This window comes from Pinus tabuliformis, chromosome X, assembly GCF_031772625.1.
Source record: "Pinus tabuliformis cultivar Carrire ecotype Pingquan chromosome X, CPIR1, whole genome shotgun sequence".
Classification (NCBI taxonomy): domain Eukaryota; kingdom Viridiplantae; phylum Streptophyta; class Pinopsida; order Pinales; family Pinaceae; genus Pinus; species Pinus tabuliformis.
Window position 1 is genome coordinate 1124747433 of NC_142308.1, and position 13181 is coordinate 1124760613.

A 13181-nucleotide genomic window follows, 5' to 3' on the forward strand; every position below is an offset into this window, starting at 1 on the left:
ACAACGACAATCCGATAATGTGATGTCACGAGCAATCAACTTTGCGATGTTATGATTTTGCGATATCGCGATATTGCGATCTGCGATATTGAGAAGCAAATCACAGAATCGATCCATCACAGATCTTTCGAGCACATTATTCAATAAAAGTATTTTCCATAAGCTGACACTTGGTTATGTGCTTTAAAGCTAATAAATGAATTAGTTTCCAGTTATTAATGGAATATGGGTTCGTGCTTATCGAAAAAATCATCTCACTAAGGTGGTATGCTTGATGTGTCTGCGGCATTTAAAACTTTCCCATCACCCCTCCTTGTCATTCATTTTCGCTTCACTTGTGAATTGCAGGAATGAAGAACAGAGGATGATACAAAGCAATACCCAGGTTAAAATGGGAAAGAAAAGCAAAGCCCCGAGCTCTAAAGAAAATGAGATGGCGCCCCTGTATACAAACACGGCATGTAACAGAGATGCAGGAATTGCTACGTGGGAAGGCATGTATAATTTTCTTGAAGAGGAGAACCCAAGAGTAATGGAAGTTGCTGCTACCGCAGGCTCAAATAGTTCTTCTGAGGCATCTATCACAAAGCTCGCTTGCTCATTCTTACACCGGATAGTAGCAAGGCCCAAAATTCTCCCATACATAGACATGGTGAAGTGGATACTGGACAGCGCATATATCAAAAATAGACAGTTTAAGACTCAAGGTCAAGAGTTCACAGAATTATTATTTTTACAAATTTTGAACTTTATATCTGCTGGAAGGAAAAAGTGCAAAAGGAAAAAAATGCATCAAGGAAATCCAGATCAAGAAACGGAGGCAGTATCCAATGCTAGGCGCTAATCGCTGAGATTTTTTTTTTGAAAAGGCACGCTGCTAATTGCCCAGTCACCTGCAAGCTCCGAAAATTGCAAGCAAGCGAAGACAGGCTGATTGGAAGCATAAGGCCCAAGAAAAGGCACAAGAAATCCAAGGGCTAACCAAGTTGAACTTGGATTATTACTGGACATACTTGGTAAAGCCACATAGCCAATGGATGACTCTTAAGTGCACCATCAATTCGGTCGAAAAGATGGCGCTAGCTCTTGTTGATTCTGTTTTCTCAGCTCAGCTAAAATCGGAAGTCGGTTAGCCGAATCTTCTCAAACAGATGCTGCATGCGTGTGATTTCAAGGACCAAATATAGAAGTAGTTTAATTTTAGATTCAATTCTAGTTTTAATTTTGTCTTATTTTCCTGAAAAGAGGATGGTCATTTAAACCACATCCTATATTTTTGTAATAATTTATTTTTAGATTTAGTTAATAGTATTTAAACCCTTCTCACGCATTTAGAGAAGGGTCCTGAAATTTATCAAAAACTTATCCCCAGAACATGCACTTCTGTACCCTTTGAGGAGGTTTTGATGAATGAATGGAACAAGATTTATTGATATTTGCATTTGATATCTGCTACTGATGTTGCACTTTTGTACTCTTAGTAGATATTTGATCAAGAAGAGATAAATCGTTATTGCTTGAAGCTCATGAGTAGGACTAGTTATAAATGGTATTTCTATCTCTTAACTATTTATGCCTGTGTGTTAGAGTGATTTTCATGTTCAGTTATTTATATATTAATGTATGAATGCCTGAGTTATCATTTGGCACTTTTGTACAGTGATAGCTATTTATTTATGCTTAGTGTATGAATAGCTTATTATGCAATATGTTTTTCACAACTATTTCGTCTAACTTCTTATACGAAGTGGTTCATCTTTATTGAATTCTTTTCTCATAGCAGCTGAATGATATTTATTACCAGTTGTTGTTTGAAATCATTTTAGATGACATAAAGGAAATATTACACCCCGGGTTAGTGTAGATTTACATATTTCTACTTATTAGAATATAATTTCCTTATTATTAAATTAGAATTACAGCAGAAGTATTCCATTTAGAAACTATTAGAAACAGAAATATCCATCTTTCTCTCACACACACATAAATTGGGAAACTGGTCCCATATCCCCAGTTGAACCCACTATACCAAATGGAAAAGGAGCTGCCAACCAAGGTCCAGACCGGGTGGGTATCTCCCTTGTTGTAAACCCGATTTTCGGGGCTTCAACATATTTGGCACTAGAAGGAGGGCCACCAATTGTGAATGGAAAGAAAATCCAAATCTAAATACCATTCTAAGAGTAAATCACCCTCACCATCTCTTCTGACTTCTCCATTGCATTCAGAAACCTTAAATCTAGAGTTAGAAGTCGCTGGAGCAATAGCCACTACTACAGACCTTGATATTTTAGAAAAATCTACTATTGAACCTCCTGAAGTTGAATCTTTGATTCACAAACTTAAGCGATTTTCTATATCTCCTCAGAAATCTAATAAATCTCAAGGCAGTGTGACTTCGCAATATAACCCTGCTCATCCTCTTACCATATTAAAGAGCGAAAAGTTTGGTGTTTAGCCAACCGAATTACCTCTACCTACTAGGAAGAGAGCAAGGAAGTCTCCTAAAGGATCTGATAGCGAGACGTTTTCATCATCGTCATCCATCTCAACCTCTTCACCGTGAAGTCAACCATCCACTCCTCCACTTCAAATCATCGTCCATCAGCCTATTACAACTTCCTCAATGCCTTCTCAACCATCTGGAGTCATAATATCCTCATATTCTCAACCACAGGGATCATCTTCTGCAATTTCCTCTGTTAGTAGTTCAACAATGGCCCAATCTCCATGGAATAACCCAGGGGCAGTCTTAATGCCTACACCCTTGAGTCAGATACTGGCCCATCCTGAAAAATGGCTGCCTAAGTTTAACCCTGAGGTAGGCATGGTAGCGGAAGAACATATAAAAAACTTTATGTTATCTATAAATCTCAATGGAGTTGTTAATGAGGATGCTGTTGTTCAACTTTTTCCTTATACTCTGCAAGGAACAGCCGGATCATGGTATTTCTCATTACCTTCTGGATCTATCACTAGTTGGGACATCTTCCAAGAACAATTCCTGACCAAGTTTGGTGATGACAGGTCTACAGCAACACTGATAAATGACTTGTCTAACCTTAGGGCCTAGTCAAGAGAACCTATCAAAGATTTCAATTTACGTTTCAATAAAATTTTAAACAAAATTCCTACTGCTTCTCAGCTTAGTGAAGAAGTGTGAAGTGAATGGTACATTACTGCTTTACCATCAAACTTAACAATCTTTGTTGATAGGGCTAACAAAACAACCTTAGTTGAAAATATGAAAGAAGCGATAGCAGTAGAGAAACATATTACGGCCCTAGAAAAGAAAAACGTGATAGAAGAACGAAAGTCTAAGAAGGTGTCTTTCAAAGAAGATCCCAAGAGAAAACAACCCAAAGATCCATTTGATTTAGAAGGATTACAAAAAGTTTTGAAGACCATGTCTAACGAAATGGTTGACATCAAGAAACAAGTGGTAGAAACTTCTTCTAAAAAGCCATACAGGCCTTTTAAAAGAAATCCTTCAACTGAACCCAACCCCCCTAACGTTATATCAAATGCTAAGTCAGAAGAAGAAGAAGAGGAAAACACTATCGAAGAACATACCAATGAAGAAGAAGTTGTAGAGTTACAAGGTATGTGGGATTTCATCCTCCCAAATGAAGAAGATCAAGAGGCATTCCTAGTCAGCACTCGTAGCAGAAATTAGCTTGATCCTCCTCAACCTACACCTAATCCAAAGAGTGCAAACTCAATGTCTAAGGATAAAGTCGCAGCCAAGAAAACATCACCTAAAGCGACTCAAACCAGCCCAGTCCAAACAGAAACATCTACTCCATCTAAAATGCTGATCGTTTCGGATGAAATGGAGTATAATATCGTAGAAGACATGAAAAAGACTAGGGAAAATATTACTCTTTTTGAATTGAGCAAGTTAAAACACTAGCAGAAAGTACTTTTGAAAGAATTACATGCTGTGCTAGTTGCACGTTTACCAGTTGCTGTAATCTCTCAAGCTTCCCATGATATGGGAAGACCTCCAACTAATGCGATGAATAAAGTTGATCCAAATGATATCGCATTAATTGGAGGAAGATCGAGATCACATACTCCCCAATTTCTCCTTACTTACCAGATTTTCAATAAAAACATGCATAATTGCTTAGTTGATTTTGGAGCTTCATCGAATATTTTACCAAGATCAATTTGTGAAAAATTGAACGTTCAACCACAGAAATCCGCTATACGCATAGTCCAATTAGATCGATTGCAAGTCGAAGTGATTGGCGAGTTAAATCAGGTTACCATAAGGCTGTCATCCAACCCAAAGGTATGTCAAGTTATCGACATTTTAGTTGCTGATATTCCTAACTTTTATGGCTTAATTCTTAGCAGAGATTGGTCAGAAAAGCTTCATGGATACTTTGCAACTGACTGGTCACATATGTGGCTGCCTTATAATGGTAAACCAAACCAAATAAGTTGAGTGCGAGCGACATCAGAAATACATAGTAATAGAGCTCGAGGGAGAAAATGAACCAATAGCATACAATTCTAATATCATTGGAAACTATTCAGTAGATTCTTTCTTAGGAAATTTTAATGCTCATACTTCACCTTACTTAGAACATTCTGTTTTATCTCAAGTAGAAATTTTTTCTCAAACAGATAGTTCTAAATGCATTAATTTTATGGATAGTCCTGTAAATAAATCTTTGTTTTGGAAACTATTTTTTGATGGTTCTAAGTCTAACGAAGGAGAAGGAGTAGGATGTGTGTTAGTAAGACCAGAGGGAGATAAAATCATGCTAACTTGCAGACTCGAATTTGAGTGCACCAACAATACCAGAGAATACGAAGCTTTAGTCCAAGGCTTGTATAAAGCAATCGGATTAGACGTCAAATACCTGCAAGTTTTTGGAGATTCTGAAATTGTAATCAGACAGGTACACAATACTATACACTATTTATTAGGTCATTTAAAGCATTACCAATCTTTAGTTCAAGATCTGACTGAACATTTTATAGCATTTAATATTTCATCAATTCCTAGACTCCAGAATGCTAGCGCAGACCTCTTAGCCAACGTAGCTTCCAAGCTCATTCCTTCAGAAGCTTTTAGCCCTGACCGATTTTCAATTGAGTTAATTTTTATACCATCTATCCCTGATAACATTACCAATTGGAGGATTTTCAACGACGATCCTGATGTCGTGAGTTTTCTCACATCTGAAGGATCCTACACCAATCAAATAATTGACGAAGACCAACATGACCAACAATTGTGACAGGATAGTACTAACAATGCTATACCTAAATCAGTATTCAAATTAGAAGACATTTATGATTTGAAAGATTGATTCAAAATATCTACCAATTCAAAACTCCAAAGTTCAACTTTGAATTATGAATTAGTAAATCTAGGAACTGATGCTAGACCGCAGAATATCAACCTAGGCCTTGGCCTAGCCCCTGAAGAGAAATTAGCATATATCCGTCTCTTGAAACAATACAAAAGTGTCTTTGCTTGGAATTACAATGAAATCAAAACATACGACACCTCCATCATCCAACATACTATCCCAATGGTTGATAATGAAAAACCTGTCCAACAAAAGTTGAGAAAGATCCATCCAAATTTAGAAAATCAGATCAAAACTGAACTCAATAAGTTATTGAAAGCCAAAATAATCTTTCTCGTTAGACATTCTAAATGGGTCTCCAATATGGTACCTGTTAGAAAGAAAAACAAAGATATTAGAATCTTCATTGACTTTCGAAACCTTAACAAGGCCTGCCAAAAGGATAATTTTCCTTTACCTCCCATGGAACAAATATTGCAGGCAGTTGCGGGTTCAGAATTAATGTCATTCTTGGATGGATTCTCAAGATACAACCAAGTGCTGGTACATCCCGACGATCAATTAAAAACGACATTCAGAACTAAGTGGGGCACATACGCATATCAAAAGATGCCATTTGGTTTGATAAACGCGGGTGCCACATTTCAGAGAGCCATGGACATTGCATTCAAAGGGTTAGTTAATAAGTCAGTAGTAATCTATTTGGATGATATAACTGTTTATTCCAAGAAATGAAACAACCATCTCAGGGATTTAAAACAAATCTTCCAAAGTTGTTTAAGGTATGGAATTTCGCTAAACCCAAAAAAATCCTTTTTCGCATTAAATGAAGGAAAGCTTCTAGGATTCATTGTGTCAAAATCCAGAATTCACATCGATCCTGACAGAATCAAAGAAATTTCCGCAGTTCCCCTACCTCACAACAAGAAATCCATGCAATCATTCCTTGGCCAGATTAACTTTGTAAAGGGATTTGTTCCAGACTTTTCAAGAATTGTATCTCCTTTACAAGCCATGATTAAAAAGAACGCAAACTTTAAATGGGGCCAAGATGAACATGAGGCATTCAATCTGATCAAACAAGCCATTATCAATGCTCCATCTTTAGCAACTCCAAATTTTTCCGATCCTTTTATTTTGTATACATTTGCCTCAGATAAATCATATGCTGCGATACTCACTCAAGCAAATCCAGAAAAGGTGGAGGCCCCAATTGCTTTCTTCAGTTCCAATTTACAAGGTGCTGAATTGAATTATTCAGATGTGGAGAAACAAGCTTATGCTGTTTTCAAAGCAATTAAATATTTCAAACCTTTTTTACTCAAAAGACATACCAAGATCATAGTACCATTTCCAACAGTAAGAAATCTTCTAGTACAGAAGGATGTGGGTGAGAAAAGGGCAAATTGGGTTACTGCCTTACAAGAATACGACGTAGAAATGAAACCAACAAATATTGTAAAAGGTCAAGGCTTTTGCAAAATGCTGGCAGGAGCATCACTAATGCCTAAAAATCCATCTGAAGAGGTACAAGTATACAAGGCAAGCCTAAACGATGATGAATCATTATATGTTGATATTATGTATTATCTAAAGAATGGATATGCCCCTCCAAACCTTGATCATACCAAGAAAAGAGCCCTGAGGTTAAAAGCCAAACAATATCAACTTATGAATGACGTTCTTTTTAGAATAGATTATGATTCTATTCTACTTAGATGTCTTGAGAAAGCTGAAGCTGAAAAAGTCTTGTAGGAACTCCATGATGGGCCCACAGGTGGACACTACGCTGGAGATGCAACTGCTCACAAAATTTTACGCGCAGGCTATTACTGGCCCAAATTATTCAAAGACGCACATAATTACGTGAGGAAATTCCAAGTCTGTCAAACCGTTGCTGGGAGACAAAAGAAACCATCCTTGCCACTGCAACCAGTTACCATTGAATAGCCTTTTGATTAGTGGGGATTGGACATAATAGGTGAGATCATTCCTCACTCTTCTAAACAACATAGATATATCCTTACAGCAACAGATTACTTTACTAAATGGGTAGAAGTAGTTCCACTCAAGACGGATAATGCTGAAAACATCATTGAATTCATAGATCAGTTCATAATCACCAGGTTTGGATTACCTTCCGCTTTAATGTTTGATAATGCATCATACTTTTCTAGAAATGCAATGACATAATTTGCACTCAAAGGGGGTTTCAAGCTTAAATACTTGACCAATTATTATCCACAAGGGAATGGGTTAGCTAAATCTACAAATAAGAACTTAATTAGGATCATTAAGCGAACCATTGACCAAAATCATAAAAATTGGCATAAGTCTTTAATATATGCTTTATGGGTAGATCGAATAATGCAGAAAGCCTCTATCGGCACTTCTCCCTTTAATTTAGTTTATGGGAAAGAAGTGGTTCTTCCAACACATCTAGCAATCCCTTAGTTCAGTACATTGATGAAGTACCAACTTCCTCCTTATAGCTAAGACAAATGCAAATAATTAAATTAGAAGAACAACGAGAACGGGCTAAGAGTACTCACGCTCATCATCAAGCATTGGTGAAGGCCTCTTTTGATTCCAATATGATATCCAGAAAAGATTTTCAGATGGGAGATCTAGTCTTAAAATGGGACAAGGCTCATGAGGAAAATGGAAAACATAAAAAATTTCAAAGAATGTGGCTTGGTCCTTTCCAGATCATAGAAGTCATAGGTCCATCTACCTTCATGTTACAAGATTTAACAGGAAAAAGAGATTCTCTACCTGTTAATGGTAAGATTCTTAAGAAATATTTTCCATAGAAGAACATTCTTCTATTTTTGTAGAGTAGTTGTTTTTCTTTTCATAATAAAACCAGTTTTGAATGGTTACAATAGGCATTTACGAAAAAGACACTAATTCTCTTTCAAATTTTGATCTTTCGCTTGTATAAATAGCAAATCTTTTGGAAAATTGATCTTTATTATTGAAAGATACAATTAAAAACTCTAGCCTAGATATGATATTAGTTTCAACTTCATAAAATTTGATGAGAACAACCTTTAGTGAGAAATTGTTTTATATCAGTGCAATGAAAGGTATCAACAACAAAATAAAGATTCTCTGTAGAACATCTATTTCTAAAAACTCTACTATTGTCGTCTAGAGCTATCTTAAGGAAACAATGACTTCCTCCCTACTAAGGAAATCCCAACTTTCAGAGGAACAATCCAAGGATACACTTTATCTTAAAGAGTGAGAGGTCTCATCACGAGCTGGCTTATCATAATCACAGATATTATAAACTTGCTAACTTTGCCAATACTACATACAAAAACAGGGCAATGACTCGAGATTGTTAAAATCAAAAGACAAGGGGTCTCATCACGAGCCAGCTTGTTCAGCAAAGTTATAAATCAATGAATGACTGTGTCATGAATTGGCTACCAAACCAAGACATTGCTCTTTAAGAATAAAAGAAAATGAAAGCAGAAAGTGTGGATGTGGATTCTTCTTTGGGAATTGTAGGTTTCTTTAAGTAGGATACAGGATCATTGCTGGGTAGCAGGTAACCCTGTCGAGGCTATAAACGTCTACTGGTAGCAGAGGCTCTACCTACGACAAATGAGCATATTTAAAACTAGTTTATAGAGAAGACTTTTTTTTATCTTTACAAGCCAAGTAATGACTGATGTAAATACAAGGACTAGCTTGAGGTAGCAAATAATCAAAGTTGAAAATAGTTGAAACAAAATGTCATTGACAGGCTAAGGTATAATGTACTTTATCTTCCTATAATAAAGTTTAACTTTCTAGAAAATTTTCTATTTTGGAAGTTTTGAAAATTCAAAAAGCAGCAGAGATAACTGGTTCTTCCAAGTGAATCGCCAATTTTTGTGGCCAACAACAACCCCGCTTCTTATTTAGTATAATTCCTAATACTAAATAAGTGGGGACCCTTAGCAAAAAAATAAAAAATCAAAGTAGTGTTTAATTTCCTTTTTCGAATAAAATTACCATCATAAGCTTAGGAAGCCCCTTTTGAAAATCTAAAAAATCTAAGTTTTATGGTAAAGTAAGACAAAATCTTTCCTTGGGAATATCGCATCGCAAAAAAGAACACCTTACAAGCCAAACTCCAAAATTGCGAGATTGTGATAAATGAAATATCGCATCGCATACAACACAATTTACAACGAAACACTTTAATTTTCCGATATGCGATGATGCCGATCGCAAATCGTAGTTTGCAGAAAAAGGTTAACAAAAATTTTCATGTATAACGTTTCTGCGATACTGCGATATTGCGATATTGTGATTTCGCGATACAGCGACAATGCGATAATGCGATGTCACGAGCGATCAAATTTGCGATGTTATGATTTTGCGATATCGCGATATTGCGAAGCAAATCGCAAAATCGCTCCATCGCAGATCTTTCGGGCACGTTATTCAAGAAAAGTATTTTCCATAAGCTGACACCTGGTTATGCGCTTTAATGCTAATAAATGAATTAGTTGCCAGCTATTAATGGAATATGGGTTCGTGCTTATCGAAAAAGTCATCTCACGTAAGGTGGTATGCTTGATGTGTCTGCGGCATTTAAAACTTTCCCATCACCCTTCCTTGTCATTCATTTTCGCATCACTTGTGAATTACAGGAACGAAGAACAGAGGACGATACAAAGCAATACCCAGGTTAAAATAGGAAAGAAAAGAAAATCCCCGAGCTCTGAAGAAAAGGAGATGGCGCCCCTGTATACGGACACGGCATGTAACAGAGACGCAAGAATTGCTACGTGGGAAGGCATGTATAATCTGCTTGAAGAGGAGAACCCAAGAGTAATGGAAGTTGCTGCTACCGCAGGCTCAAATAGTTCTTCTGAGGCATCTATCACAGAGCTAGCTTTCTCATTCTTACACCGGATAGTAGCAAGGCCCAAAATTCTCCCATACACAGACATGGTGAAGTGGATACTGGACAGCATAGATATTAGAAATAGACAGTTTAAGACTCAAGGTCAAGAGTTCACAGAATTATTATTTTTACAAATTTTGAACTTTATATTTGCCGGAAGGAAAAAGCGCAAAAGGCAAAAAACTCATCAAGGAAATTCGGATCAAGAAACGGAGGCAGTTTCCGATCACTGAGTTTTTTTTTTCGAAAAGGCAAGTTGCTAATTGCCCAGTCACCTGCAAGCTCCGAAAATTGCAAGAAAGCTATGAGACATGCTGATTGGAAGCAGAAGGCCCAAGAAAAGGCACAAGCAATCCAAGGGTTAACCAAGTTGAAGTTGGATTATTACTGGGCATACTTGGTAAAGCCACATAGCCAATGGATGACTCTTAAGTGCATCATCAATTCGGCTGAAAATATGGCGCCAACTCTTGTTGATTATGTTTTCTCAGCTCAGCTAAAATCGGAAGTTAGTCAGCCGACTCTTCTCAAACATATGTTGCATGCGTGCGATTTCAAGGACCAAATACAGAAGTAGTTTAATTTTAGATTCAATTTTAGTTTTAATTTTGTTTTATTTTCCTGAAAAGAGGACGGTCATTTAAACCACATCCTATATTTTTGTAATAATTTATTTTTAGATTTAGTTAGTAGTATTTAAACCCTTCTCATGCATTTAGAGAAGGGTCCTGAAATTTATCAAAAGCTTATCCCCAGAACATGCACTTCTGTACCCTCTGAGGAGGTTTTGATGAATGAATGGAATAGGATTTATTGATGTTTGCATTTGATATCTGCTACTAATGTTGCACTTTTTTACTCTTAGTAGATATTTGATCAAGAAGAGATAAATCGTTATTGCTTGAAGCTCATGAGTAGGACTAGTTATAAATGGTATTTCTATCTCTTAACTATTTTTTCCTGTGTGTTAGAGTGATTTTCATGTTCAGTTATTTATATATTAATGTATGAATTCCTGAGTTATCATTTGGCACTTTTGTATGGTGATAGCTATTTATTTATGCTTAGTGTATGAATAACTTATTATGCGATATGTTTTTCACAACTGTTTCGTCTAACTTCTTATACGAAGTGGTTCATCTTTATTGAATTCTTTTCTCATAGTAGCTGAATGATCTTTATTACCAGTTGTTGTTTGAAATCATTTTAGATTGCATAAAGGAAAGATTACACCCCGGGTTAGTGTAGATTTACATATTTTTGCTTATTAGAATATAATTTCCTTATTATTAGATTAGAATTAGAGCAGAAGTATTCCATTTAGAAACTGTTAGAAACAGAAATATCCATCTTTCTCACACACACATGAATTGGGAAACTGGTCCGATATCCCCAGTCAGACCCACTATACCAAACAAAAAAGGAGCTGCCAACCAAGGTCCGGACCGGGCTGGTATCCCCCTTGTTGTAGACCCGATTTTCGGGGCTTCAACAGGCCCCTCCCACAATCTATGGGGAAAACACTTGCCTATGGCCTCTCTGATAAATGTGTGTAAAAATTCCCAACTCAACTACTTTGGGATTGATGACCTGAGCCTGTCCAATCTGTTCCAACTCTCTGATTTAATCTCTTTTAGGTGAATGAATATGCTCCTGAAATGGTGATGATGGAGGTGATGGTGAGGGTGACTGATCAGATGAGGATGAATGATCTATGGGCTGAGATGGAGGAATGGAGGTGGAAGGATGAGATGATGAAGGTATATCTTTATCATGATGAATGGATGGATTAGTAAATATGTCATTGGCAATGAAGGTACTCCATGCAATGTTGAGCTCTTTGAGATGATGAAGGACTATGATTTTAATGAGGGAATGATGAAAGAGACTATTCATTTGATCTTTATACTCTGTTTTTTAGGACATATAGGCCATCTTTTCAATGCTCTGGAAGTGATAATAAGGTATGTTGAGCATCTTAACCCTTGTTGAATGCATGTGTAGCCCAATATGATAGGTATATAGTCTGGAAAACCTTCCTTCACAAGTAAAGTATTTCATGATGATTTTCATCACGGGAACAAATCTATCTAAGAGGTAAGAGAAAGGAAACAACCTCTTTCTATCATTTCTCTATCTAGGTTTAATATAGGGTTCATAGTAATGCTCCTCCAAATCACCTCGTCTAAACCATTTCTCCCCAACATTTGGGATTCCAGTGGTAGTTTATAAGATAACAGTGGATATAGTGAAAGTGACACTAGCAAGAGTTACCTGGTTGTCATGGAGATTGGTGATGAACAATATACTCAACATAGGATGATATTGGATCTTTTGTACTTTCTCACAGAATTCAAAACATCCTAGATGTTTGAAAGAGGTCATAGTCATGGTAGATGCCATGAGTTCATTAGTATTTTTTGGCTCAAATCTAAGGATTTTCGCTCCTTTGTTTGAATTCCTCCCCTTTCTTTCCTCTTCACTAGAACTTTTGTTTTCTTCTTGTGACATGGTGTCTTGATTTTGAAACCCTAGGGAGATGAAATGATAGTGGAATGTATGTGTAGGGAGTTAGGAATGGTGTGAGGAAATTTTGGGAGATGAGGGAAGGTGTTTCTGGTTTAAGGGAAGTAACAAGGAGTGGGAGTGTAAAGGGATTTAGGATAGGGAATTTTATTACAGGTTAGGGGTTTTGGGAGCCTAGGTAAATAAAACACCTAGGTCTTAGGGTTTTTGGAATAGAAGGCTTTGGGAGATGATGAGATGATACAAGGGTGGGAAAGGTTTTAATAGGGGTATGGGAAAGGGATAGAAGTAGAATGAAACTAGGGTTTGCTAGTTTGGAGACTCAAAGTTTCATTCAAGAGACTTAACCATGAAGTTGTGAAATGTGAAATGAAATGAGGGTTTACTTTCAGGGCTACTTACTCGTTGGAGGAAGA